The 27,528-nt window shown below is 31.9% G+C and overlaps 1 long non-coding RNA gene across 2 annotated transcripts in view; it reads right to left on the bottom strand.

The window, feature by feature from the left end:
* Nucleotides 1-264: 264 nt before the first annotated feature.
* LOC129231781 (uncharacterized) overlaps nt 265-27,528 on the bottom strand; it is a 49,335-nt gene continuing 22,071 nt past the window's right edge. Inside the window, exon 3 of one of the 2 annotated variants that reach the window (XR_008581295.1) lies at nt 265-403. This is a non-coding gene — a long non-coding RNA (uncharacterized LOC129231781). Of the gene's footprint in view, nt 404-26,671; nt 26,806-27,528 lie in introns of those variants that run through there. The other variant, XR_008581294.1, reaches the window with a different exon arrangement.

Below are 27,528 nucleotides of genomic sequence, written 5' to 3'. Positions count from 1 at the left end.
AATATATTTTTTTCTCGCATATAAATTATTTACTCGTGTATTCGTTTATTGTTTTATTATTCATTCATTCATTCTTTTGTTTACTCATTCAGTTGATCAAAAATCTTTTTAATAATCAAACAGAAAATATTTTATTAAGAAATATTTTACTTCTCATTTTACAGCATGAAAAATAGTTAAAGTTTTCCACTTTTTTTTGAAGATAAATTCACTGCTAAAAATGGAAAAAATGTTTCAATGCAAATTTTATGCACGTTAACAACAGTCGAGTCTTAAAAATTGGAGTTTCCGCTTAACAAGTCAGACGCCACTCTGATTTTACGAGCCGTTTTGTTCGGGCCACAGTTAAGCCAGACGTCAGGATTTTGTCAAAAGAAGAACCACATCAAGCAAATTGGAGGAGCTATGGAAGACAAGAAAAAATCTTTTAAACAGTGAAATTAGAATATTAAACAACAGTAAAGTCTCGAAAATCCGTATTACCGCTAAACAAGTTAATATCGGCACACCAGTTTTATGTGCCGTTCTGTTCGCAGCACAGTTCTGCACAGTTCTGTGTCTGTTAGAAAGAAGAACCTCATCAAGCAAATTGGCGGAGTTATTAAAGACAAAAAAAAAAGGAAGAAAAATCAAAATAATGGACAACAGTAGAGTCTCAAAAATCCGAATTTCCGCTTAGCAAATTAAAAGCGCTACACTGATTTTATGTGCCGTTCTATTCGCGTCGCACACGTTTATTTAAAATCGTTACAACAGTAATGTTTGAAAAATACCAGCAAAAAAAGCTACTTTTCTGGTTGAGTCTTTAGTAAGGTGACCATGTGTCCCGTTTTGAACATCCAGCCCTATTTTCAGATACCTTGTCCCGTGGTCCCCTCACATGCTGAAATATCTCGCTGTTTGAAGAGACAGACCGGGACACTGTATGCTTCAACTAAAAGTCTCTGGGTTGTTTAAGTATTTTCAAACCAATAAATTAAGTCCGGCATAATTATTTAACATAATTTATTTTTTTCTGAACCTAAAGCATTCATATATTTTTGCTTGGGGCTAACATGTGGGCTAGAGAAAAAGCACTGTTGTAATTCGCAGTTCTGAAAGCATTGCTGATATGATTTTAAAAGTAAATTGTGAATTTCATTCTTATTCAAAATCAGCACCAACTTGATGCAAACAATAGTCATTCAAACTACATTAAGAAAAACTACAACAATTCTCCTTTTCCAAGTATTTATTTTTGTTTCGTCGGCCATAAAAAACGCCTCATTATTAAAATACTCAGTGCAGATGTTAAAAAATGTAAATGTTCCGCATTAAGAAGAAGAAAATGGTCACCTTCGTCATTAGGCAGGACATTCTGTCCAACTACATTTGAGCCATTTCAGTTCAAGGTTACTGTTGCGCTACTGTTTTAACACTTAATCAAATTTGTCGCTCTCCTACACTGGAAATCTTCGGAAGAAAAATAATCACCATTTGTTTAAACAAAACACATCATTATTATTTATTTTTTTAGTATGAGAAGTTTTCGAAAAGCAATCATCCAAAATTTCAATTAGCTTCGTGGGAGGAATCGAAAGATGTTTTTTTTTTTTTTGGTGCAAATACTAGGCAGGTTCTAGCTCTGTTTTGGTTCCTGCATTTGAATGGCAAAATTTGTGGCAAAGCGGGGGCGATACCGCAATAGAAAAGAGTTTTTTTTTTCTCTCTCTCATCAGCGGCACTGGCGGTGCCCTACGGTTTTTATACGAAATTTTAGCCAAAAGTGACTTTCTTCCCAGTTTTCAAAAGTTTGCTCTAGCTCAGGGCTGTCCAACTGGCGGCCCGCGGGCCGTATGCGGTCAGCCAATACATATTGTGCGGCCCGCATCGATGCTAAAGTACATCGATGTTGATATTCCTGCCCTTGTAAAGAAGGCTAATTGGACTCAGTTTTCCCATTAAAATGTAAGCAAATTGTTTTATAATCCTTCTGTTTCATTGTTTTGTAATTAATAATTCAACTATTAATTGTTATTGTATAAGAGATAAGAGGTTATCGTTCAACTTTTTCAAACTGCGGTTCGCCAGGTGATCATTGACCGGAATTCTGGCCCGTGGGCTCTTTGCAGTTGGACAGCCCTGCTCTAGCTAGTTAATCTTACCTTTTATGTAGCTTCAGGTTAAAGGTAACATAAAGGTAAAAGGTAATCATTCAGTAAATTAAAAATTCATAAAAACTGCTTAAGAAATAATACGACAGAATAAAGCCATCATCTGAATTGAATCCGAAGTCTCTGAAAAAATTGATTTCACCAAAATTGACTATAATTTTCTTTTTGGAAAACCAGAAAAGTTATTTTATAGGTAACTCTTTGATAGTCTTTGTAGAAGGACTGATTTACATACTTTTCGTTTCATGATATTTGTGCTTTAGTACTTTTTTTTTATTAGTTTATATTTTTTTAGTAAATACTGTTGTTTTGCATTTCTTATTATAAAATGTAAATTTTTCATTTAAAAGCAATTTGTTTGTTTATTATTTTGTTGAGGTTATTGACAAACTCTCATAATCTACTCGGAGTGTCAATAAACTTGTTTTGACACTCTCATAATCTACTGAGTTTTGCCCTTCAGATTTTATTTGGAGTTTTGCTAATGTTTTACTTTTTACATAATCTACTGAGTTTTGCCCTTCAGATTTTATTTGGAGTTTTGCTAATGTTTTACTTTTTACATAATCTACTGAGTTTTGCCCTTCAGATTTTATTTGGAGTTTTGCTAATGTTTTACTTTTTACTTTCATACAATCTATACTAATATAAGGATGAAGAATTTGTTTGTTTGTTTGAACGCGCTAATCTCAGGAACTACTGGTTTGAAATGAAAAATTCTTTTTGTGTTGAATAGTCCATTTATTGAGGAAGGCTATAGGCTATAATTTGCATCAAAGTTTTAATTAGAAAAAAAGTAATTCAATGTTTTATGTGATTTTTTTAGCAGTTTTTAGTACTTTTTACCCCTCAGAACCCGAACCAATTGCGCCAGAAAAATATTTTTTTGCACTAAAATGTAAAAACATTAATTTTAAGTATGATGAAAAAAAAGGTTTTTGCTTTCTGAGTAATTTCTGTATTTTTTATGAATTTTGAAAAAAAAAAAACTATTTTTCGCATTTTTCCCTGAGTTTAATTTTTTCTAAACTCATCACGAAAAAGTATAAAGGCTTTTTTTTTTTCTGAAATTTAAATATGAAATAGTAAAGCCATTTCTCCTTCTTCCGAAAAACAAAAGTTTTCAAAAATACGCAATAGTTATTTTTTTACATTTTTTTTTTTAATGCGGAGTACGTCACGACTTCCAAGCATACCGAAGTTTTGTCAAACTTTAATTTAGGATGGTCATTACGTCATGTAAATGACGTCATGGCCACGTGATCCAACTGCACCGTTTGCTTTTCCTTTTTTTTTAACTTCTGTTTAGGAATTTTATTCATTTATCCCCCCCCCCCCGATGTTTTACTGTTGTTATTTAAGATTCATGTTTATGTGCATTTGATTCAATAAAATCAGTGAGGTTTTTTTTTTTTAATCTTTTGCACACAGCGGGGTATAGAGAGTTTTTTTTTTTTTTTTTTTTGTGCTAGTGGTTAATTAAAAAATAAAGCAAGCAGTTTTTTTGCATGATCTTTGTTTTATATATACATAGAAAAAGATTGTTAGTTACCATCAGAGGTAGATCGTATACATAGATCGTACAGAGAGATCGATAGATAAATAGAGGTTGACACAGGTAGATGGTCAGTAAGAGATAGATAAGCCTGTATTTACGGAACTTCAACGGGTGATCAATGCCCCCCCCCCCCCCCCGAATTTGAAAAATTAAAAACACACATAAAAGTGGACAGGCCTTTTTTTTTTGTTATTTTCCGACAAAATGGGCATTGAGTGTACAACCTCCCCCCCCCCTTATTTGGGCCTGCTTGCATAGATAGGGTAACCAGCTGGTTGCCTATCTGTGGTCGGATATCTTTTTATGTGTTTTGTAAAAATAGTTTTAAATACCAAAGATACTAATAGGTTTTTTTGAAAAGGTGCGTTCGCATTTTAGTTGAAAAAAAATGATCATTTCATATCAGAAGGGGGGGGGGGGGCATGGATATTTTTATTCAACGGATTTCCTTTAAATTCTTAGTACGAGCAACGCCGTGCGGATACTGCTAGTGAGTTTATAAAATCAACGTATAATCAAGTATTAGTCAAAATATGAACAATTCTCCAGAAAGGCGGCACGTTATGTTTTTGCACGCGAGTGGCCGTCCCCTTAGGATCGGCCCTGACAAGAAAAAATCTCTTACAAAGTGAAATCAAAATATTAAATGGCTGTAGAGTCTCGAAAATCCGAATTTCCGTTTTACAAGTTAAACGCCACACCGATTTTCCGTGCCTTTTCCCTTCGCATAAGGCTAGATCTCCCGGGCTGATCGCCGATAGCCAAGCCGGCGAAAACAAGAAAGCTGAGTGTGCCACCGGTCCTTCGATCAGAGGCGGAAAAAATCTCTCGCCGTTCCTAAGGAACGGCGCGGCGAACGTGTTAGCTAAAGCTCCTAACCTATAATGTAATCCAAATATATCCTATAATATTAATTTTGAAGAACTTTCTACTGTTTCTGAGCTTCGTAATCTGACTTCTCTCAATTTGGATGCGTTTTTTTTTTTTTTTTGGAGATCTTTTTAATTTTGTATTTTAATATATTTTTAAAACATGGTAAATCACGTTTTTAACAAGTTAATAGGATTGCAATGGGATCCAATTATAGTTTCATTCTCGCTAATCATTTCTTGTTGTATTATGAAAGAAAGTTTCGTCTTAATGATTCCGCCTCTGTACCAGTATTTTGAAGATGATTTGATGGTATACTTGGTACTTTTTCTTTTCACAAGCAATTCTATTTATCCATTTTTTTTTTAAATCGTAAAAAAACTATTTCTAGTAATCTAAAATTTAACTTCCTTGATCTTAACATTAAAATTGGTTCTATTTGCCTTGCCGATATTTATGATAAACGTCAAGAGTTCTAGTTTACTGTTGTTCACTCATTCTTGTCTTGTCAAAAAGGTTTTGAATGGTACAACAAAACGTTCTACGCGAAAGTCAAAAACCCTCCCTACTGTATTATTACTTCGCAAATTATTAAAATGAAAATAATTTGTAATGCAAAAATCGATTGCAAAGTATCGACAGCCCATTCATGACATCCAGAAACTGCATGCAGTCTCCAGCTTCAATGAGAGGACATCCGCCACCTGCTCAGTTACTGACTATTCACAGGCTGATGACTCCATAACAATGACGAAACTGCAGTCTCTGGATGTCATAACTGGGCTGTTGGTACTTTGTATGTAAAGTAAGACAAACAACGTTAGAAAAAGCACAAATTTGCCAATTACAACAGACACGTGTTTCGGCGTTATACGGAACGCCTTTTTCGATGCAAAAAATAATGAGCTTATGGATGAAAAGACATCCGACAAAAGCAGAGAGCAGATAAGCATGCAGCTTAAAAGATAAAAACAGCGGATTCCATAAGCTCATTATTTTTTGCATTGAAAAAGGCGTTCCCTGTAACGCCGAATGTAGTTTTTAGTTCTGATTTAGCCCTGAACTAAGGGAGTAAGTTACTGTTTATTACTGAAACTGATTATTATTCATTTATTTAAACAAAATTATGAAATTCAAGAAAAAAACCTATAAAAACATTTTTTTTTTTTGCCATTTGCCAAATTTTATTTTTCACATTTTGATTTTTGTGAATGTTACGCTCCTACGGAGCTATTATAACTTTACCTATTGTGAACAGTTAAAAATCACACGTATCTGAGAGGCGTTTTTTAATGCTGGTTATCTTTGTAATAGCAAGTTGGCTTGGTTCAGATTTTTTTTTTTTAAATTTTAAACAATGCTTTTTGCATTTTATACTCTGATAAATAAAGTTCGATGTTTCACTAAGAAAATAAGTTAAATCTAGCAACATTTATTTACAGCTGTCTTAATGGTGATTAGCCATAAGCGCCACGACCTCGTTCGTGGTAAAAATTAACTGTAAATGACCAGAAAGGTCATCGTCGCCGCAATCAGTTCCAGATAGTAACAGTAACCACCAACCAACATATAGACCAACTGTTTTCATTTTGAAACATTTCCTACGTTGGTTTCTTACGTACGAATCAAAAAAGTAAGATATATTATGTCGGGTAGTATTGTTAAGGCTTAAAAAATAACACTAGTATAAATTAGTGGGGGGTATTGGGGAAAAAAATGAATAGAAATGAAGAATATTCACCAAAAATAAAAGGAGGGTCATTCCATGCGAAATGAGCTAATCAGCTGTGGCTGACATGTCACAGATTTCAATGAAAATTTTTATTTAGGTCAACCATGCATATCTATGAGGGAATGCAAAGTATGGAAGTTTAAATCTGTTTGTTGCTTTGTTATTGAAATTAGAAGTTGATGCTTACGCTAAGCCTAAATTTTCAGAGTTCATTGCTGCCAGTTTGTGACACAATAACTCCATAAGTTATAAACGTACACTTAAAAAATAAATATTTCCGCATTCTATAAACAAATCTCTATTGGAAGAGAGCAAAGTAAAATTGATTCGGATCTTTTTTTGAATCTGAGATAGTAACAAATATCTCAGATTCAAAAAAAGATCCGAAATCCGTTCAATTTTGTCAACTTACTTCAGATTCCAGATCACTCTTCTAGCTCTTTTAATGAAAAAATAACAGTAAAAATGATTCAGATTGAAAAACTATCTATAACTAACTATGAGCTCTAATTTAGTAACTGTTTATGAATTTCTTGATGACAAAATCGTACTTTAAAAAATCGAAAATTTCCGAAAATTTCATTTTTTCCTCTATTTCTGATGTTTTTTTGAAGATGAGGGAATGCTCTAAATTTACTCAATTTTTTTTACATAATATATTGAAGTGTGTTTTAGACGCTACTAAATTTTAATCACTGGTATCAGCGTATTTTTGTTACTAGAGTAACTTGAACTAAGGTAAAATTTCATTAGTTACTTCTTTTTATTTTGTAAGTTTAGCAAACTAATCATTTCTTTCGTGTTTCATTTTCTCAAAAGCATGTTTATGAAGAACATGCTAAAATGTACATTTTTTAAAAATCGAAATAAATGTTAGATATACTTGCTTTTGCATCATTGAGTCGTTTATCTAGTTTCTTGAATTCTCGTAATTTCACATACGGGTCAATCCATACAGGTTCCATACTACTCATTCATATTCAAATATTTCTAAGTTATGAAATTAAAATAATTATTTTGAAAATTACAATAAGTTTTTTCAGTACAATGTATTATAGAGGGCACAATATACGTAATTTAAGAAGGTGCAATGAAGTTTTCACACTTTTTATTTCTGTTTTAGTGTGTGAATTGACTAGCAAAATTGCTCAATTTCAAAGACCTGTATCTTTTTTACAAACCAAATACAAAAAACAATATGTATAACATGTATAGTACTTGAATGGAATATTCAGTTGACCAAGAAATTTTATTTTTAATTCCACCCCCTTTTGGTTTACAGGGGTCTAAAAATGTCAATTTTGTCATTTTTCCGATTTTTGGGGGGCTATAATCAATAAAGGGTGCACAAACACACAGCAACAGTTATATTCTTTTTAGCATGGTTCCAGTGATTAGTTTTTGCCGTATTTCATTTTGTGTTTCCGTCCCCTACGCGAGTTATCCTCCTTTGAAATGAGTAAAATTTTTACATTTGACCCTGAACTTTAACCTGTTGCCGTTATTTTAATCATTAACTTACAGCTACATAACTCAGCATGTAATACTATCAATTTATGCACTTTAACATCAAAGCATTAAATTAACTGTCATAAATGTAATTCAGATAGAATTTGGCCAAAATACAAAGATCTAAAAGTCCCATTTCTGACTACGAAAATCACTTTTGATGACTTTTAAAAAATCAAAGGTCCAGTTGAGAGAAAAAATAAAAGTGGTTTTAAACATCTTTCATATCCAGCTTTTAGGGATATGAATTTCAAAAAAATTCAAAATGGTCAAGCGCACCCATCCGTCGAACCTGTATGGATTGAATCATAAAACACAAAGAAAGTGCTATTTTTCTGAATTTTATTTTACGTTTGGAAAATAAAAATCAATTTCGAGTTTCTTCAAGAAAATAGTAGAAACACAGCTCTATATTCTTGTAAAATTTTAAAGTTGCCTGAATTTTTTCTCATTTGAATTTTTGTGTCTATGTAAAGGGGAAAATCATCATTTTACAAAATGTCACTGAGTTTAAAACTGATTTTGAAGACAAAGGAGTTAAAATGCAACTTCAAAAGTAAGGTATTTCTTTTATGATACTTAGCACATTATTCGGTATTAATTTCATCAAAGCTAATGCATTCCTTAAAGATTGAGATCAAAAAATAAAATGTTTAATTATGAGAAAATTGAAATGTTTTCAGTTTTTGAAACTCGGTTAAATGTTAACTATAATAACTTTGAAAATTTTACTGACATCAGATTAATTATTGTACTCCATAGATTGCAACAACATAAAACTTTTACGTTTTCATTAAATAGTTAATAAGATACAAGCCTTCAAAAATGCAACATTTAGCATTTATGAGAATACTGTTCAATTTGAATAATTTTCAATCGCATGTAACTATCCAAATAAAAAAATTTAAGCAAAAATATTTTAGATGTTTTTATATAGGCATAAAAGGAACCTGTATACCAAATTTTATAAAAATCTGTTAACATGCGGCCACCACTTTTTTGTGAATTTTGCTCATTTTGTATGGAATGACCCAGGAGTAATTTTCCAAAGAATTGTCACATTAAGATTTAGATTTTTTTTCTTTTTTTTTTTGCATTTTAAAAATGCTACAGCAAGAAATTTGGACTTTGTTTTTAATTTGTGTCAAAAATTACCATTTCCGAAAAGATCCCAGAAATTCTTCATAATTTTTTTTTAATGATAATTTCATTCATCAAAATGACTATTTATTTTTGTGAAAACTGATTTAACTTCAACATACACAATAACTTACTTAATCACCTTCAATTTAAGCAGTTAAATATCTATTTTTACTTCAGCTACTCATTTTCTACAGCCGCCAAGATTCCACCAATCGGACAAATTCCGGGGGGGGGGGGCTTCTAGAATTGCTACTGGAGTTGCAAGAAATTTTTAATTTAAGCTTTTTTTTTCCCCATTTTAACATTTCTATACTTGCCCTAGTCATTTTGGGAATTTGGCAATGATTTTTGTTTTGGCTACAATGATGGAGTAGAGACTTCTCAAAATCTTGCGACTATTGCCATACTGGCACTTGGTTCAGAATCTCAGTTTTTGGCTTTAAATTGGGCAAGATATTAATAAGTTGTTGGGCAAGATTTAATAAGTAAACGTGACTCGAGCTTTATTTATTTCGTTTGTTTGATGCAGTTTTACCTTAATCGCGTCTCTCAAACAAAGCTATAACTTAAAAAAAAAAAAAAAAAAAAGAAATCACAACTTTTACAAGGTGACAAGAAATAACTTGGGCACACATAATATATTACAATTTTAATGCTAATTAAAGTCCAAACTTCAAAATTAATATGTGAATACATTATTTTATCTAATATATTTACAAATTTTCAAAGTGGCTACCTTTAGCCTTAATACAGAGCTTTAAACATGTGACAAAATTTTCGGCTGTTGGCTGCAACTCATTTACTGATATTTTATCCCATTCCTTGCATAAGGATTTCTTAAGGGATCTCAAAGTTTTATGAGGTTCAGCACACATCCTTGTCTCCAAGACCTTCTTGCATTGTTACACTGCGTCAACGACCACAATGTAATGGTTTGGGGTGATATGTGTTAGGAAAACACCACTTGTTTCTGTTGATCAAGGGATAAAGATTGATCAAAAAACATATAGCAAACTCATTTTGGAAGATGTTATCTTACCTTCAACATTGGTACAAGACACTTTTTGCGGACTTCATTGGAGCTCAAGAATAGCCACCGTCCCACCGTATTCCCCAGATTTGAACCCAATGGATTATTTTGTTTAGTCCATCGTGGAGACAAGAGTATGTGCTAAACCTCATAAAATTTTGGCATCCCTAAAGAAATCCTTGAGGAAGGAATGGAACAAAGTATCAGTAAGCGAGTTGCAGCCCGTAGCCTAACATTTTGCGAAACGTTTAAAGCTCTGCATTAAGGCTAAAGGTAGCCATTTTGAAAATTTGCAAACATATTAGACGAAATAATGTATTTATATTTATTTCGAAGTTCGTAATATTTTCATTAGCAATAAAGTTATAATGTATCACGTTGTGTCCAAGTTATTTCTTATCACCCTGTATTTAATTGAAATACGCACAAATGATTTTACCAATGCGCTTACTGTATAATGCTTGAATTAAAACAGCAAAATATATTGAAATGCCTTTTCCAAAATAAAATAACAACAAAGACAACAATTCCTGAAAATCCCATCAGAAAATAACGTTTGAATTTTTTATTTTCCATTCAAAGATTGCAGCCAGGAACCCGTGATTGTAAAATCCATGATTTTGAATAAATTTTTGCTTATCTTAAATTTTTTTTATTTATGCTATATATCATACAAAATAAGCACTAATGAATAGCAATGTTTTAAAAATTGAATCATATTGCATGAAACCAGCAATAAAACATAAACTACATGTGCAGTAAGAGACGTGAGTTAATTGTAAAAGTTTGCAGAGTTATTCTAACGTGATCTTGGCTAATTTTAAAGAATGCTGATGCCACAGCTGTTTTAAAAAAATACAATAAAACGCAAAAAATCAGTCAAGTAAATAAACTAAACCGAAAAAAAAAAAATCCCGGAAACCAACTTCTAAAACACTTTTAATACTATACAGGAATAGAAATACAAGTAAAGAACAAAATATGAACTTACATGAAAATAGTGCATTGATTCCAAATTGAAATATCGTATTTCCAAGTGTGGTGTGGTCACAGGTGAAAATAAAACAAAAACTGAATTCGAGTATGTACAAAATGAAAGTCATATCAAAAGATTAGAGAAGAAATAAATGAGAGAGAGAGAGAGAGAGAGAACTAGAAAATAAATATCGTCGTTCAAAAGAATGTTCGTTCAAATGTATCTCTAGTTCTTATGTTGACGCACGATCACACCCGCAAAGCGTAAAAAATCATTATTTTTCAAGTGCAATTTTTTTTTACGAAGATGGTACTTCATATTATGATACATCCTGCCGCGGGCAGATAAAGGGCAGTAACTGCATTTTTTTTTTTTTTTTTTTTTCATTTTTGTCATCTATGTACGTTAGCTTTACTGCAGAAGATTGCTTATTTAGTTTCCGCTTTAAAAAAGGCGCGAAAAAAAAAAAACGTCTATTTCCGACGTTACCCGATCGTTAGTATTAAATCCAAAACGCGTTTCTTCAAATATCCCGAAACCTCATTTCTGCAGATACTGCCGTCTACCTGCCCACGGCAGCATACTGGTTCCGTTTTGAATATCTGAAACTTAAAAGATAAAAGTTTAAAATTCCGGGAATAAATCGCAAAGATACGCGCATAAGTATCACACCCGAACAAATGGATTGATCAATAGACAAAATTCACCAATAAGATAATTGCACCCATTTTTTCTAGATTTGACTAATTTCTTGGCGAAGCATTGAACTTTATTTTCAACAATGGACCATTCTCGCAAAAATATTAGTTGTCAGTTTCGTTTCCTGCAATTATCGTATGCGTTCATGATACTTCCAAAAAAATAATCTTCGGATTCTGACAATAAAATTTCCTCAAAACGCAGCGTTAATTTCATGGGATCAAAACTTGCCAAGTTTAGCGATAAGTAGCCAAATACGTGCTTATGTTTCTTCTCGCATGCGCATTGGATGCCGAGTCGGTGATATTGACCCCGCAAGGGTAATCAACACAGTATACATAACTCCTCCTTTCTTCAGCCGCTATGCTCCGGTCTTCGACACCGTTATTCACCTTGAAAATTAATGAGATTTCTAAAATAAACAATTGAAAACAAACGGTTCTCGACCCCTTCCATCCCAATACCCCACCTCCTCCCCCCACTCCAGCAGTGTGAGAATTAAAAAATTCCTTGATTCCCACGATGTAGGTAAATCGAAATGGAAACTTTTTTGTTTTTCAAGACGATGTTTTTAATTAGATCTGCGAAGGTGCTTATTTACAGCGCAACACAACACAATTTTACAACTTTTAGTGCTGAAAAACGACTTCTTTCTCAGGAGAGGCATTGGAAATTTTCAACAAAAACATTAAAGTGTCGCTTTTGTTTCGATTTATCTGAGGTGAAATGGCGTTTTGAATTGTTACACTCTTGTGTCAGCATTATTGTTTTTAAATACGTGTTCAATTTTGTGCGCTAGTTATAGAATGATCTGATTCTTCAATTCCGATAATTATTTGAGTTATCTCGGAATAATTTATAAATTAATGCAAATGAAGACATGACTCTAAAACTCGGTGAAACAAAATCCAGTGGCGCAGCGAGGGGGGGGGGGGTAAAAACACCCTCCAGAGCCATTAGTTTAACATAAATGCAAATTCTAATACAGTAGCTCATGCATATGAAAGGGCTGTTTTGATTAAAAAAAACTCCTTTCAGAAGGTATTTTTGATCAAAACATCCCCTTCAGAAGATATTTTTCATTAAAAAAAAAAAAACCCTCCTGAAGATATTTCTGATTAAAAAATACACTCCAGAAGGTATTTCTGGCTGCACTAGTGACACAATCAATTCTGAATTTACTGTTATTTTTTTTTTTTTGTTTCTTTTCATTTTTTTAAAATTCATTGCTCTATTGTATTGGAGGTGCGATACTCTAGAACAAGCACCCTGGCAAGGAAAGGAACAAAGTTCAAAATTTGAGAAAAACGTATGGGAGTAGTTGATACAGTGAGACAGGGAGAACAGTGAGACAACAACAATATATTTTCCGTTTGGATATTTCCTGCCTGGTAAAACTTTTGAAAAACTAGGTCGATATACTGTGAAAAAACATTATAGAAAAAAGTTTGCTTTCAAGCATCATGCAAGAAAAATAACTTTGTCATCATAGTTTGATACAATCGAAATAAAATTATCTCCATTGTTTGTTGCACTGTTTCTAAAAGACTAGATATACTTTACAGACTGGTATTATTAATCTTACATTAGCTTATTAACAAATATTCATTTTAGCAGTAGAATGATGTTGTTAATCTTCTTTGTCTGAGAATGGCAGCCATTGAGTTTATATTTGAGAGAACAGTGAGACAGGAAACCATTAATTCGTTGCTCACTGATCTCATGCTAGATTTATATTAAAAGTAGAAAAAAAATTATACATTGATTTACGTTTAGTTACAACTAGCCTGTTCATGCAAATTATAGTAAAATAAGGACAAAAGCCCTGCAGCTACAAAATAAGGATGCTTGAATGGAATTATGACTTTTATGGCTATTCAATGTTATATAAATATTTCCATTTCATGATTATTCTACTCATATTATTTTTTTTATCGTATCATTGCAATATCCTAAATGTAATAATATTTTTCCACATTTTAAAATTTCAACATGTCTAGAAAAATGAAATAAGCTAAGATATTTGGAGATTTTCTAAAACAGGCAGCAAAGAAGCTGTTGTACTAGTAAGAGACAAAGTCTACAGTGAAATCATTCCATCTTTATCTAATGTTACATCACAAGATGATACTTAAGATCATTTTACTAATCTAGAATCATCCGAATCATTCTGAGTCCCGAACAAATGCGTGTAAAATGTCACTGCTGTGTGTATAAGACGATAAGAAATTTACCTTGTCAAAGGCAATAGCTCATACCAAAACCAAACGACAACAATCATTCATATTTTCCAGGTAAATTTAGATTATTTCAAAGTTTGCTAATTCAAAACGTATGTGTCACACTGTTCTCATTTACCAGGGGAACAGTGAGACAAAATTACATTTCGTTATTACTTTTTTTTTTCTCTCGTTTGTGTGAATTCGTAGTTTTTTCTAGATCCACTTTTATGATACATTTTGTAGTGACAAATATTTTACCATTTGAAAGAAGTTTCTTCTTATTATTATTATTGTTTTTTAATGATAAGAAATGTGATTGAATTTTCGTGTCTCACTGTATCTCCTTAAAATCTAAAATTAATGCTCTTGCCACAACCCTGACCCCCCCCCCCCCCATTTACCTAATTGTGATGAAATTTAGGCTCGAGCCTCCATTCGGCTTCAAAACCAATATTTGCGACAGATAGGAAAAATTTTATCTCGAAATTGAGGCAGAAGAGCTCAAAAATAAGCTTTTGGATTTTGCTCGAAATGGCAAAAAATGCCATTAAGCACCACCATTCCACTTTTGCCATGTCATCAGGCGCAGACACCCAGAGAAGAGGACAAAGACGACGACTACGATCCGAATGGAACTTATACGTGCAAAAATTGCGTTTTATGTTTTGTTTTCTAGTTTTGCACAAGTACAATTTATATGTCGGTGCCTACTGCCACCTGGAAAAAGAGTACAGAAAAATTCTAACATTATCTATTTCCTAAGTTTCGTGAGAACGTTTATTTCCCAGACTAAAATTTATTTTGTGCGGATTGAGGAACTCATTATCCCAAGAACATTTGGAAGCATTCATGCTGATGAGTTCAGAAAAAGATATTCTTGTATCAATTGCAAAAGGATTACGTCATATTTGACATTTACAAATACTAGTAGCTGTGTTTTGCGTAATATATTATGATAAAATTATTTTTGTAAATATGTTTATAATGTTTTTATATTATTTTTAGCATCTGTTTTAATATTACAGTTTTTGTTTTGCTAATGTTTGTGCTCGATGTTATAACATTGTTGAAATTTTGTTTTTGCATATGAACGTATCATAAGATGTGACTCTACAGGGAGAAATTTACCGCCCTTTTTCTTTCTTTTCTTTTTTTATTTTGAGAACTGAATCAAAAGTATACGGGCTTTCAACAGAAAAGTAAATGCATTTAATAATCAATTATTAATTTTTTAAAGCACTTTACTCTCAGTAGCATATTTCCATTAAAAACATTTTTTCTTGTGTACCATATAAAGTAGAATTACTCGATTTTCATTTTGCGTTGTTGTAAATTACAAAAGTACGAAAAAGAAAATGCTACGGGTTTTCTTCTTTTTTTAAAACTTTTATTTATCCTTTTATTTCAAATTTAAACTTAACACTCTGCAGTATACCCAGATTTAGTCTTAGAGACCTATCAAATGTTCATGAAATTAATAATAGTTTGAAAACACGATATTAAGACAGTATTCTGAAGCTTTCAGTGTACACTTTCGCTATCGGATAAATTTCTAATTTGTTCCTAACATTTTGCGCTCATCTGATCGGCTGCGCCCTCGAGCCTGAACACCTTTTTTTAAAATTATTTTAAATTTTTATTCATTTACTTAATTTTTGGTGCAACCTCCTTATTATTATAATTATAATTATTATTATTATTATTATTTGCTCTCACAAACATGTGCGACTTCTCTTCGTTTTTTTCCCCTTTTCTTTAAACTCATAAACTTGTGTACAATCGTTTTTTTTTTTCTTTCTTTTCTTTTCACTTTTTTTTATTGCACTTTTTTTTCCTTATTGCCTTTTTTTTTTCGCCTTTTCGATTCCAAGGTTGGCGCCCTCTTGCGAGACCCAGTCCGCCTCTGACTTTGACCATTTGATTCACCGTGTTTGACCCTTTACCATTTGTTTAACTGGCTCTATGTAAAATATTAAATCGCCTGGATAGGTTTGGAACGACCCATAGGAAGAGAGTACACGAGAAACTGGAAAACTCAGCAAGAGGTCCACTGAAGAAAAAGGTTGGGAACTCCTGCCCTTCATGGAGTTGGAGTCGTGGCGGATCTTATTGATTATATTAGGGGCGGAAAAGAAGGAGGAGCAGAGTCTGGTTTTATTTTCATAATGAATTGGGCATGGGCAAAGTCGTTCTTTTCAATGATCCGTCATCAGAGGATCGTTCGTTTCTTCTATCCGTTCATTGAATTCGTTCATTTGAACGACTTCATTCATTCAAAAAAATTATTTACATTTTTGAAAAGTTCAACAAAAAAATCTCATACAGTTAAATTAAATTACAAGTGTTTGAAAACTCGGAAATTCGGTTGTTTCTCTTCAGTTTTACTATCCGTGTTTGTTTGCGCTGATGAACTCGGATTATTGGGAAATAATTTTTTTAAATGTACAATTTTACTTTCTACTTTTAGCTCACTTTAGCAGTAAGGTGGCAGTTTGATCCCCCCCCCCCAACTCTATTTTAAAGTTGGTTCTTTTTTATTTAGATATTTATTTTTTGTATAAAATATTAGTATGTATTCATGAAAAGAAGAAGCAGGCGGCTTTTCGCGTCGAGGCTTTGCAAGAAAGCAAAGACAATTCAAGGAGGTGCTTAGAAACAAAGCACAAATTAATGATAAATGGATGGTCGCAATCTATGTTACTCAATTTCAGTGACGGATTTCCTGCCGGCCCGCGGGCCGGTGCGCCCTCGAACCTGTGCGCGCATTTGTTTCTTTTTTTTTTTCCTTTTTCACGCCTTCAAACCTTAGCATCCCTTCGTTTCTTTCTTTCTTTTTTTTGCACTCTCCAATCTGCTCGACTTTTATTTATTATTATTTCTTTTTGCACCCTCACACCATTGTGCTGTGCACCTTCGTTCTCTCCCCCCCCCCGCCCTTAAGCCTGTGCGCCTTCATTTTCTTTTTTTTCTGCTTTTTTTTTCCGCTTTCAAAACTGTACTTTTTTTTTTCTTTTTTTACTATCTCGAGTCTGCGCGACTTCGTTTTCTTCCTTTTTTTTGTGCCCTCGAACCTGTGTACCCTTTGGGAATCAAGGTTGGAGTTCTCTTTGGAGACCCAGTCCGCCCCTGACATAGGGCTTCAGTTTCCGATGTTTTTAACAGTGAAACTATAGTTATCATAAATTTATATTTTCACCTGTGACGTAGGACAATATTAAGTGTTAATAGAATTAGTTTCAAAATTTTTAATCATGAACTTTGTTAAAAAAATAAACTTGAATTTTAAGTCGATTTTCAAAATTTTTTTACATCGTAATGTACATTGTTGCTTATCATATGAAAGTGCAAAAAAAAAAAAAAAAAAAAAAAAAAAAATGCTATAAAATAAAAACCAATTTCCTCTCTCCATCATACTTACCTGTACTAAATTTCAAGAAAATCGGAGATGGGGAAGATAAAAAAATTTCTTTGTGTTGAATTGACACAGAATAACCTTCTAATTCCTTATTTTTCTGCTGCGTCTCTTTTAGCTTTATTTATTTTCAAACATTTCATTATCTTTTTATAAAAATATCTTCGCCGTCTGCTTTTGATAAATAAACAATAATAATCTTGAAAGGAAACGGTGAAGATATTTTTTTAAAAAATAATGAGTATTTTTGAAATAAAAAGAGTAGAAGGAAGTTAAACTAATAGAAAATTCCAAACAGAAGAAAGGATTTTCGAAAAAAAACAGGAAATCTATTGTGGGGGTGGAGTAGGATGATGGATGTCCATTTGATTACTCGATGATAGCTAGTGGTCACCGCAAAAGATCATCGATCCGAGACTACAAATTTCGAAAAACAATCAGAACTGCGGAGGGTCTTTGAATGCCTCAGTTGAAATCAAGTCATTGCCCGGAGATATCATTAAGACTCGTTTCGTTGCACCTTGAGTTCGTAGTCCTTTCTTTAAAATTTTTCTTATAATTTCTCATAGATGTAGGAAACACCTCAGACATGTAAGAACAACAGAATGGAGCGTGAGATTTTTTTTTTTTTTTTTTTGAAGCTTCCCCAGTAATTGCGTGCCATCTTGGTAATACCAAAAATGTGTCAAGATGTCATTTGTCAGGATAACGTATTATCTTCATTTTATTAAAACAAATTTTAAAGGAATTTCGACTTGATAGGGTCCTGTGTGAGGGTGCCAAAGATTAAAATCATTTCTATGTGAAACATGCAACTCTTTTTTGGAGCTGACGGGAGCTCAGCTTTCAATTTTATCAGAATTTTTTTAGTTATTAAAGTGTTATTCAGACTTTTTATGCAGGGGTGCCTACAGGGGAGGGGGAGGAGGGTTTATGGCGCAAGTTGCGCCATAAAAAATGGGGGGGGGAATGCTTTTAGTTTTTTAAATTTATTCATTCAAATTTATTTATGGATTTATTTTTAACTTTAATTATTTATTTTATTTTATTTATTTATTTAGTTTGTGTGTGTGTGTGTCATTGGCGTAGCACAGAACTTTTCTAATAAAATAATAATAATAATTAAAAATAAATAAATAAAGAATTTTTAAAAAAAAAAAAGTTAATAAAATAAAAAAGGGAAAGAGTTGAGAAATATTTTGGGGCGGAATTTAAGCCATTGAACGTAATGGGGGGGGGGGGTGAACACCCCTGTTTTTAAGCATGGAAATGAGTTCTGAAGACTATGTTGCTTCCTGTTCCAGAAAAGTGAAGTGCAGTTAACTTTGTTTGAGTTAGATATTATTTTGTTGCTCCTTAAGAATTTCTATCCTTCCGGAATCAATAATATTTTTTTAGCACTTTTTATAATTCGGAGAAAGTGGAGCTTTGAATTGAAATTTTAAGACATTTCATGGAGAAAAGCTAATTAACATAATTTGCCTAATGCATTTGAGAGGCAATGATTTTTTTCCTAGTCCACCTTTGCAATATAACGGTTTATCCGCATTTAGTGGAGCAAAACAGGACACCATATAAATTTAAGCAGTGGCGGCTCATGTAATGTTGGGCCCTAAAGCGGTAAAAATGTTGGGGTCCTCAAACTTATGTTATAAATTGAAATTGCAAGATAATAATCACAAACTACTAGCGGAAAATAAAACGCACGGAAAGATTCATACCGTTACACTCTGTGCTGTAGTTTCAAAAATAAATTTTTTGGGACGTATTTTTTTTAAGTCAAAAAAGCTTACTTATACCACTTTTAATTCAGAAAGCAAACATTTTTTTTAACGAAAAATGTGGTTTGAAACCATTGTATACATTAATTTTGCTTATTCTTACAATCATAAGCAAGAATTTCCTGGTACCGCGATGGCGTACCGATGCGTTTCTCGCCAACTCCAGCACCGGTCACATAACACAATTAAATTACATTTCAGTAAAGTATTTTTATGAATATACATCTTGCTCTTTATTTCTTGCAATATCATTATTAAGAGCAATAATCTGAGAGAGTGTTACGGCTGTGATTCATGCCATCTCAGATTTTCTCCAAAAAAAAAAAACCAACTGTTACTTATTTAAAAACTACATCCAGAATTTTTTAATTCTAAATTTGAGTTGTTCACTTTCTATGGACCCCTAAAGGTTAATATGCGGCATCAAAAACTAAGCGGATTTTTGAGACATGAAAATTGCTATGAGTCACAACTCTTTCAAAACTGTTTGCCTCCAAATTTTTTTTTTTTTTATGTTTGACACATAGAAGGGTCGAAGGGTCGAACTTTATATAAATTTGATGCAAGTAATTGCCCCAAGGTGAATGAAGGTCACAAAAGTGTGGCATTTTCAACGTTTTTTTAAGCATTTTTGAGGTTCAAAAACAGCTTGCACCTTTCAGTTGTCACGGCAGCCAAAGTAGTGTAGTTTGAAAGGCAAGTAAAAGCACTTTAAAAAAATGTACAAATTACTGAGGCAAGTTCAATGTGCTTTCAGTTATATTAGGCCGAAATATGAAAAATGTCATATATTACCGATATTCAAACTCTGTCATAAATGTTTGCGCGAACATTGTACTACTGAAATATTTTTTTTTACAATTATTATACTTTATTACGTGTCTAACTACAACAATAAAATCCATTGAGGCGAAATGCTTAAATTTTTTTAAATATTTTTTTTAGTTTAGCCTATTCCTGTAGTCTGGATTTTCCTCATTTTGATACTACTTGCCTCACGTACTGTTTTTGTAATCAAGTAGCTTGCAATGTAAACTGATATTTTAATGTTCTGTGACACATATATGATATTTTTAAATATTTATTTAGTTTTATGCATGGCATTAATAACATTTAGATGACTCTGGAGAGAGTTAGTTCCGTTTTTTGTTGGAGCTCATAACATTTGCTCAATTCAATGGAACATTTAACATTACATATTTATAGAACAAACTTTCCCCCCATCAAAACGCTATGCCGATTTTAAAATTTATATATTAGAATAAATTATTTAAAAAAAAGTTGTTAAAGGATCAAGTCTCCTTTATACTAGAAGACAAGATTTCAGTCTGCAGGAGACTTGATCCTGAGGGAAAAAAGTGTCCTTAGGAGTTTTTTAAATGCAAGTAAACCAGTATTGCAAAGTAATTATTATTTACTCATTTAAAAAAAATGTGATCATATCAAATTAGAAACTGAAACAAAAAAAAAAAAAAAAAAAAAAAAAACAGCTTAGACATATATATTTAACAAATTATATATAGTTATAATTTATAAATATTACATATATTTAACTAACAAAACTTTGCAAAAGGAGATAACTACCATTGCTTGAGGAACTAATACTTTTTCATCAATCTTGATCAAGTATATGGGTCATTCTCCGGAAAACATAACTTTTGAACGCAAATATTTTTCAGATTCGAAACCTTTTATTTATTTTTTTTTTTCATTCTTACATGAAAGTGTTACATAATTTAATATCAAAGTAGTAATTTTGTTAAATGTGCAAACAATCAGCTATATTTATGATTAGTGGGAACATAATATTAAGCTCTCTTAATTAAAGTGCGGCTTAATTAGAAGCTTCAAATGTATGCTAAAAAATAGTACATATTTAGTAAATTTGAGGATATACTGGCAATTTATAATTTTGGTTGAATGCTTATTACAGTCGACTCCCGCTACAACGCGATTCGACTTACGTGAAATGGCTATAACACGAGTTTTTTCCGAGTAACGAACTTTAGGACTAACGCAAATTCCTCGTCCGCAATACGAATTTTTTTGGAAGGAAGTATCGGTTTCGTTATTAGGTCCTAAACAGTGATTTCGTGAATATATTTTATCCCTATAGCGTCACTGATAGCGGAAGTTCCCTTCACCATACCAGTCCACGCATCGTTTTGTTAGTGCATCAAGTAACCAATCGGCGTCTTTCTTTCTTTTTTCTTTCTAAATATTGAAGTTGATGAAATAAAATGGCACCTAAGCGCACTGTTTCATCTAAAGTTTGACCGCTGGTCATATGTAAGTATTATTGAATATCTTTGTACATGTTAATATACAAATGTGTTTTTCTTGTTAATATGCATTTGGTAGAATTCCGATGGTAGCTGATTTAGAATTTATAGAACTATTATAAAGTTATTGTTTTTGCTCTAACGCATTAAAACGTTAAATGCCAACATTTCGTATCAACAGAAGATTATCGTGGTGTGCGAGCAAGACAGAAAAAATTACTCAGTTTTTTTTTTTTTTTTTTTTGACAGATTGAAAGTAAACATTTTAAATCTCTAAATAAAAGTATTTCTTGCTGTTATATTTTTTGCGAAAAGGCATAGCAAATTGTTAATCTTTGAAAATTCAATTAAAATTTTGACAAGAATAAGGGTCTGTCCACGGTGAGACGTTACAATTTGACTCTATTTTTAACATACAAATTCAGCGCTGTCTTGAAATTAAATTTTGTTTCTTCTGAAATTGATCTAAAATATCATGATATGGTACATCACTGCCCCCCACACTTGTTTTCAGACTTGAGGAAATTTTTTTGTGTGAAATAAAAGGGAATAAAAAAACGTGACTGATGTTACGCAGAGGAGACATTGAGAAAATTGACTTATATACAATTTGAAATTCTCTTCAAACTAATAACGCAAAATCTAAACAGATTTTTTCCCCTTAAAGTAGAGATTTTAGGCCTGATGAAAACGCTTTGATTTACTGGAAAAACTTAAAAACGAAGAGTATAAAAATTATTTAACACCCGTGACTGATGATACAAAAATTTTGTGACTGATGTTACTTTAACAATAAATTGCTGCAATTATAAATTATTTCTCCTTAAAAATGAAATTAGCACATGTTTTGTTTAAAATTGTACTTAAATTGCAAGAAAAGTACATTTATAAAGTTTTGCAAGATATATTTTTTATGTATTTCATAACATAAAAAGTCCCCTTGCACTTATTACATCTAGTGCGCTAAATATTTTATTCCTTTCTCATGTGAATAAAAAATTTCATTCACATTGACAGACTATTTCCAATGTCTTTCTGCTTGAATCCTGACAGTTACTAACTACTCTTAGTTCTTAATTTCAATGCATCTAACTTCTCGTGATACAATTATTAGTGATATCCTTCAAAAACCCGTTCTCCAATTGCAGTCAACAATTTCGCTGGAAGTGATTCCCTCCTTTACTGCAAAAAAAAAAAAAAGTGTTGTTGCTAAACACCTGCTGCAGCTTATAAATTTTTAAAAAAAAGTATTATCTCAAATATAACTCTTTATAACATGGCTACAAGTCGGATAGTGATAGCTCTGAAATTTGCATGAAGCTGTGACATTTAGAAATATTTCTGTATCGATGATATAGCATTTTTTTTAATGTATTACATTCAGAATTAATTGCATATTTTTGTCAAATTTCATGTTGAATTTTTCTTTTACGGCTGCAGTTTTCTTTTGTGAAGGTATAACAAAGAGTGCTTTTAATAACAGATTTTACCAAGGTTTCATTATTTAGAAGAGGGGTAATGCAACTTATAATTTAAACCTGAGACTTTAACATTTTAAATTTGTTCTACTCTTGTCCTACTTAATCATCTAATTTCTCTTTTTAGTTCCATTCTGAACTAACTTTGGTAATTATGCTAGGTTTTTTTAAATTATTTTATTTATTTTTTATCGTCCGCTCTTTTTAGCTTCTACTTTGTTTTACTTTATGTAATTTTCATGTTTTCCTTTATTTCTTAATTATCTCGCCTCCTTTTTTTGCCTTTTTGCTGCAATCAATGGCATTTGTGCAATTTGTTTGAGGTTTATTACCGAAAAGAGAAATGTGACTGATGTTACATATTTTAAATAAGTTTTAAATAATTAAATTCAACTGGTTCTAAATATTTAAGGGATTAATATTACAGACATTATCATAAATAAAGAGAATATGACATTTTATTAATTTGGGTTTGTTTTTGTTTAAGCAATGCAAACTTTTATACAATTTTGTGACTGATGTTAAATTAGTATGAGGCCTAGTTTTAAAAAAAATGTTAAACGACAATTATAACAGTTAAAGGTTTCTTTGTTGGTCTAATCTCTTCCTGTGCAAACAAAATTTCAATAAAAAATAAGATTGTAGACATAACACTTAATTTCCTAAGTGAAAAAAAGGATCAACTTTTAGAGCCGCTAATAAACGACACATGAGCACTGAGTAGTGTTCAAATTTGCCTATAAAACTTACAAAAAATGTTTATAACTTTTTTTTGCATAGGTTTATAAAAATACAGTATTTTTCTCCTCATACAAAAGAAAAAATGTATTGATACAATGAAGTTTTTTTTTTTTACTATGATGTCTCTAGTTTTATGGAATTGCCCATAAGTTTTCTTGACTGCTTAGAAATCTGGAAACATTCATTACTCCTTTCGGGATTTTATTCACAATAATAAATATAAATTACTTAATTTATTTTATTAGGATCTCATCCAACAACTTATTTGAGATTATTGCAAGTTTCTTTAAAAACATTTCGGGTAAAACGAACTGATTGATATGTTTAGCCTAAGTATAATGATTATGCACTAAAAATCTATGTTACTATTCCAATGAGTGAAAAATGCGGAAATCACCAGGAGGGGGGGTTATACATCATCTGAGCCAAAAGTTCTTCACGTGTATGTCAATGATTCTGTTTTTAAACACAGTAAAATGGTATGCGGTACTCTCCATCAGGTATGTTATTCCATGATAAAGTTAACCGATTTTTAATGGTGTTTTATTTGACTCATTCTGCAAATAAAAATATTCTATTTTTATGTATGCTTTTCCATGCCACGCCAGAATATGTACGAGGGGATGTCGAAGGAAATATCGAACAGTATCAGCATCGAAAATTGGTGTTATATTCAAATCCACTAATTTCGTTGTTGGTACTTTTCGATTATTTTTATTCATCTGAAGGTGTGGAAAATTTCGTGATAGATGCTTGAAGAAGAGCTGTATGGTAGGTAAGTTATCAAGCAAAATTTTCACTTGAAATATATTTGAGTAATAAATACAAATTAAAAAAATAATAGTTTTTGAATGGTTAACTATTTTTCTATTATATATCATTTTTAAGATAGGATAGAAAAACGAGAATGAAATTTCAGTAAAATATGTGAAAATGAGAAACGAAAAAATAGCGCAACGAAAAATCAAGAACCGAAAGTTCTGTAAAGGCGCAGAAAATTTAAAAACGGAAAAATAGATGACCGGAAAATTTAAAAACGGAAAAATAGATCAACGGAAAGAAGAGAAATGGAATTTTCGATAAATCACAAAAAATTTATAAACGGAAGAACAGAACTAAACGGAGAAATGAGAAATGAAACTTCTGTTAAGTCACGGAAAATAATTTAACGGAAACGTAATATTTACGGCAACTTTGCTGCCGGTACTTTATCCGTTATTTTCAGGAAATTTTTTTAACAGTGTACTTACCATGTAGTTTTATGTCTTTCCCTGCCATTGATCATGTATTTTGTGCATCTTAAGTTTTTTTATGTAGAATTAGGCAGCTTTTTTACTTTTTAAACAGTTCTTAATTATAATGAACTTTAATGTACGGTTGAGGAATGCTTTAAAGCAGTTTGGGGAGTGTTTACAAGTGTCTAAAAGAATTTGGTATGTTTCAAAAAAAAAAAAAAAATGTATGCATACCCTTTTCTACAACGCGAAATTTCGACTTACGCGAGCAATCTTGGAACGCATCCCTCGCGTAAGTCGGGATTCAACTGTAGTATTGATATATTTTCCCTCCATCATTTATTTTCACCTCAGAAATAATGACATTGATATGGTCTGTCACGGAGGTGAGTAATTTTCCATTAATATAGGCCTAATACATACATTTTTCAGGGAAAATATTTTTTTCTTCGTTTGCTGCAATCTGCATATGTTAAGCATATGAAAACATGCTCACTACTTTTTTTTTACATTAATTTACATCCCTGAAATTCAAGTTCACGGAGGTGAGAAGTCAGAATAACCACACTAAGTTTTTAAAACAAAATCTATCTTCTTGTTTTTCGATAAAAATATCACAACTTCAACTACGGCTGAAAATAAACAAGGGGGCTTGCTCCCTTGTATCATGGAAAATAAAATTTGATGTCATTACTGCCACGTGGTAATGAGGACTGGCATTTTGTGTTTAGGTAACGGAGGTGAGAATTTATAGTGTTACATAACTCCTTGTCCTACTAAAACGAACTATCACTCTAAGAAATTTCACCGTTAAAGTACGGTCAGTGACCGGCAGAAATTGGTCCGGTCAGTGCTCGTAAAAATAATATTCTGCCCGTAAACTTTAATGACCGTTAAAGTAATAGGCTTGCCCGTAATATTTTTCCCGTAAAAAATGAGTAGTGACTGTAGTTTTATATTTGGTCCATAATTTCTGTCCCGTAAAACAAATGGGCTGTGACCGTAATTTTTCATTTTGCCCGTAATTTGCCCCCCGTAGAACAAATGGGCATTAACCGTAACTTAACATTTTGCCCGTAATTTCTCCCCCGTAAAACAAATGAGCTGTGACCGTAAAATGACATAATATCCGTAATAGTTTCTAAGGTCATTGCCCGCAAATTGAAGTTACACCAGTAAAAGTTATATTCATTTTCTACAGCCACTGCCCGTAAAAGTTTCTATGGTCATTGCACGTAAATTGAAATTGCATCCTTAAAACTAATATTCATTTTCTATAGTCACTGCCTGTAAATTAATATTATGCTCATAACAGTTATTTATTTTCTACAGTCTGGAAGATATATCAAAGTAAAGCTGAAATAAATTTGGAGATAGCAAGTTTGATATGTCAATGTGTTAAAATCCAAAATTGAGTAAAAGTAATAGATAGGCAACAATTACATTGCCCTGAAATTTCTCAATAAACTATTTTATATTTAATAAATTTTCATAGTTGAAAAACTCTTAACAGTAGATGAATTAGTAATGCTCTAAAGGGTCAACTCATTTTTCTTCAGAGCAAAAATAGTCTTTTAAACATCAAGTCGCATGCTAATCCAAGTAAAGGTGGAATAATTATGAAGAACAAAAACTACTATTCAATACACATTGCAACAAAAAATAAAATGAATAAATTAGTTTTCAACTGAAAAATTATTTCAGAAAATATATGTGCATAAATTATTGAAATCAACTAAATGCTTTTGAATGAGAAGTAACCATTCCATAAATATGGATAATAAAAACAAACAATTAGAACTAACAAAAAAGGTTTTATGTACAAAAGTTTACATTGATTGATGAATTTACAAACTCCATTTTGATATATCCAATTTTTTATATTCGTCAGTAATTTTAACACTTTTGGGTGCATGTGTAATCTCTTCCCAAATCTTTTTTCGTCTTTGAACCCTTTGTTTGAGGGTTTATTCCGAATATTGCCCTATAAAGAAAATACAATGAGAATAAATAAAAAAAAAGTTTCCGAGTTCAGTTAAAGCAGGAAAAGAACATGCAATAAGGGGAAATTTGAAAAAAAAAAAAAAAACAACTGGCATTAAATGCTAGTCTGTCATGGAATAGTTAAGGGTATTTTTGTTTTTTTATGCATACTGTCATCTTTTACACTTTAGCTGTATTGTGCAACCTTACTCATTTGCATTTTGTTAAAAGAAAAGCACAAAAAAATATCAAATTCAAAAATTTCCCTACTGTCATTATAGAATCCAAAATGCATTTCTTGAAATATCTCAAAAACTCATTTATGCAGATACTGCCCTCTACCATCAAATGGCAAAAATACTAGACTGTTTCACAACAGGCATTTAAAAACCTGCTGGGGATAAACCAAACAGTTCTCCCCCCCCCTTTTTATCTCACCATGAAGTTAAGATTTTACAGTCATCCATCGCCACTTCACACTTTTACTTTTGCGGCTTCGTCTCTATCACTTTTTTTTTTTTTTGAATACATGTTCATTAGCCTTTTTTTAACCGTTATGTTGCAACCTTTTTCAAAAGATCAGCAAAATATTGTTTTAAGTATGGCCAAGTTTTTCTGAGGGCTTGAGTAGCACTAGTTGGGGGGGGGAGGGCAGGGAAGGATAGTTAGTGTAACATATAGGGTAATATAAGTATAAATAAAAAAAAATAATAATAAACATTTT

The sequence above is a fragment of the Uloborus diversus genome, chromosome 10 (genome assembly GCF_026930045.1).
Source record: "Uloborus diversus isolate 005 chromosome 10, Udiv.v.3.1, whole genome shotgun sequence".
Classification (NCBI taxonomy): Eukaryota; Metazoa; Arthropoda; class Arachnida; order Araneae; family Uloboridae; genus Uloborus; species Uloborus diversus.
Note: the sequence above shows the minus strand (reverse complement) of the source record. Positions and strands in the feature narration are given on the sequence as shown.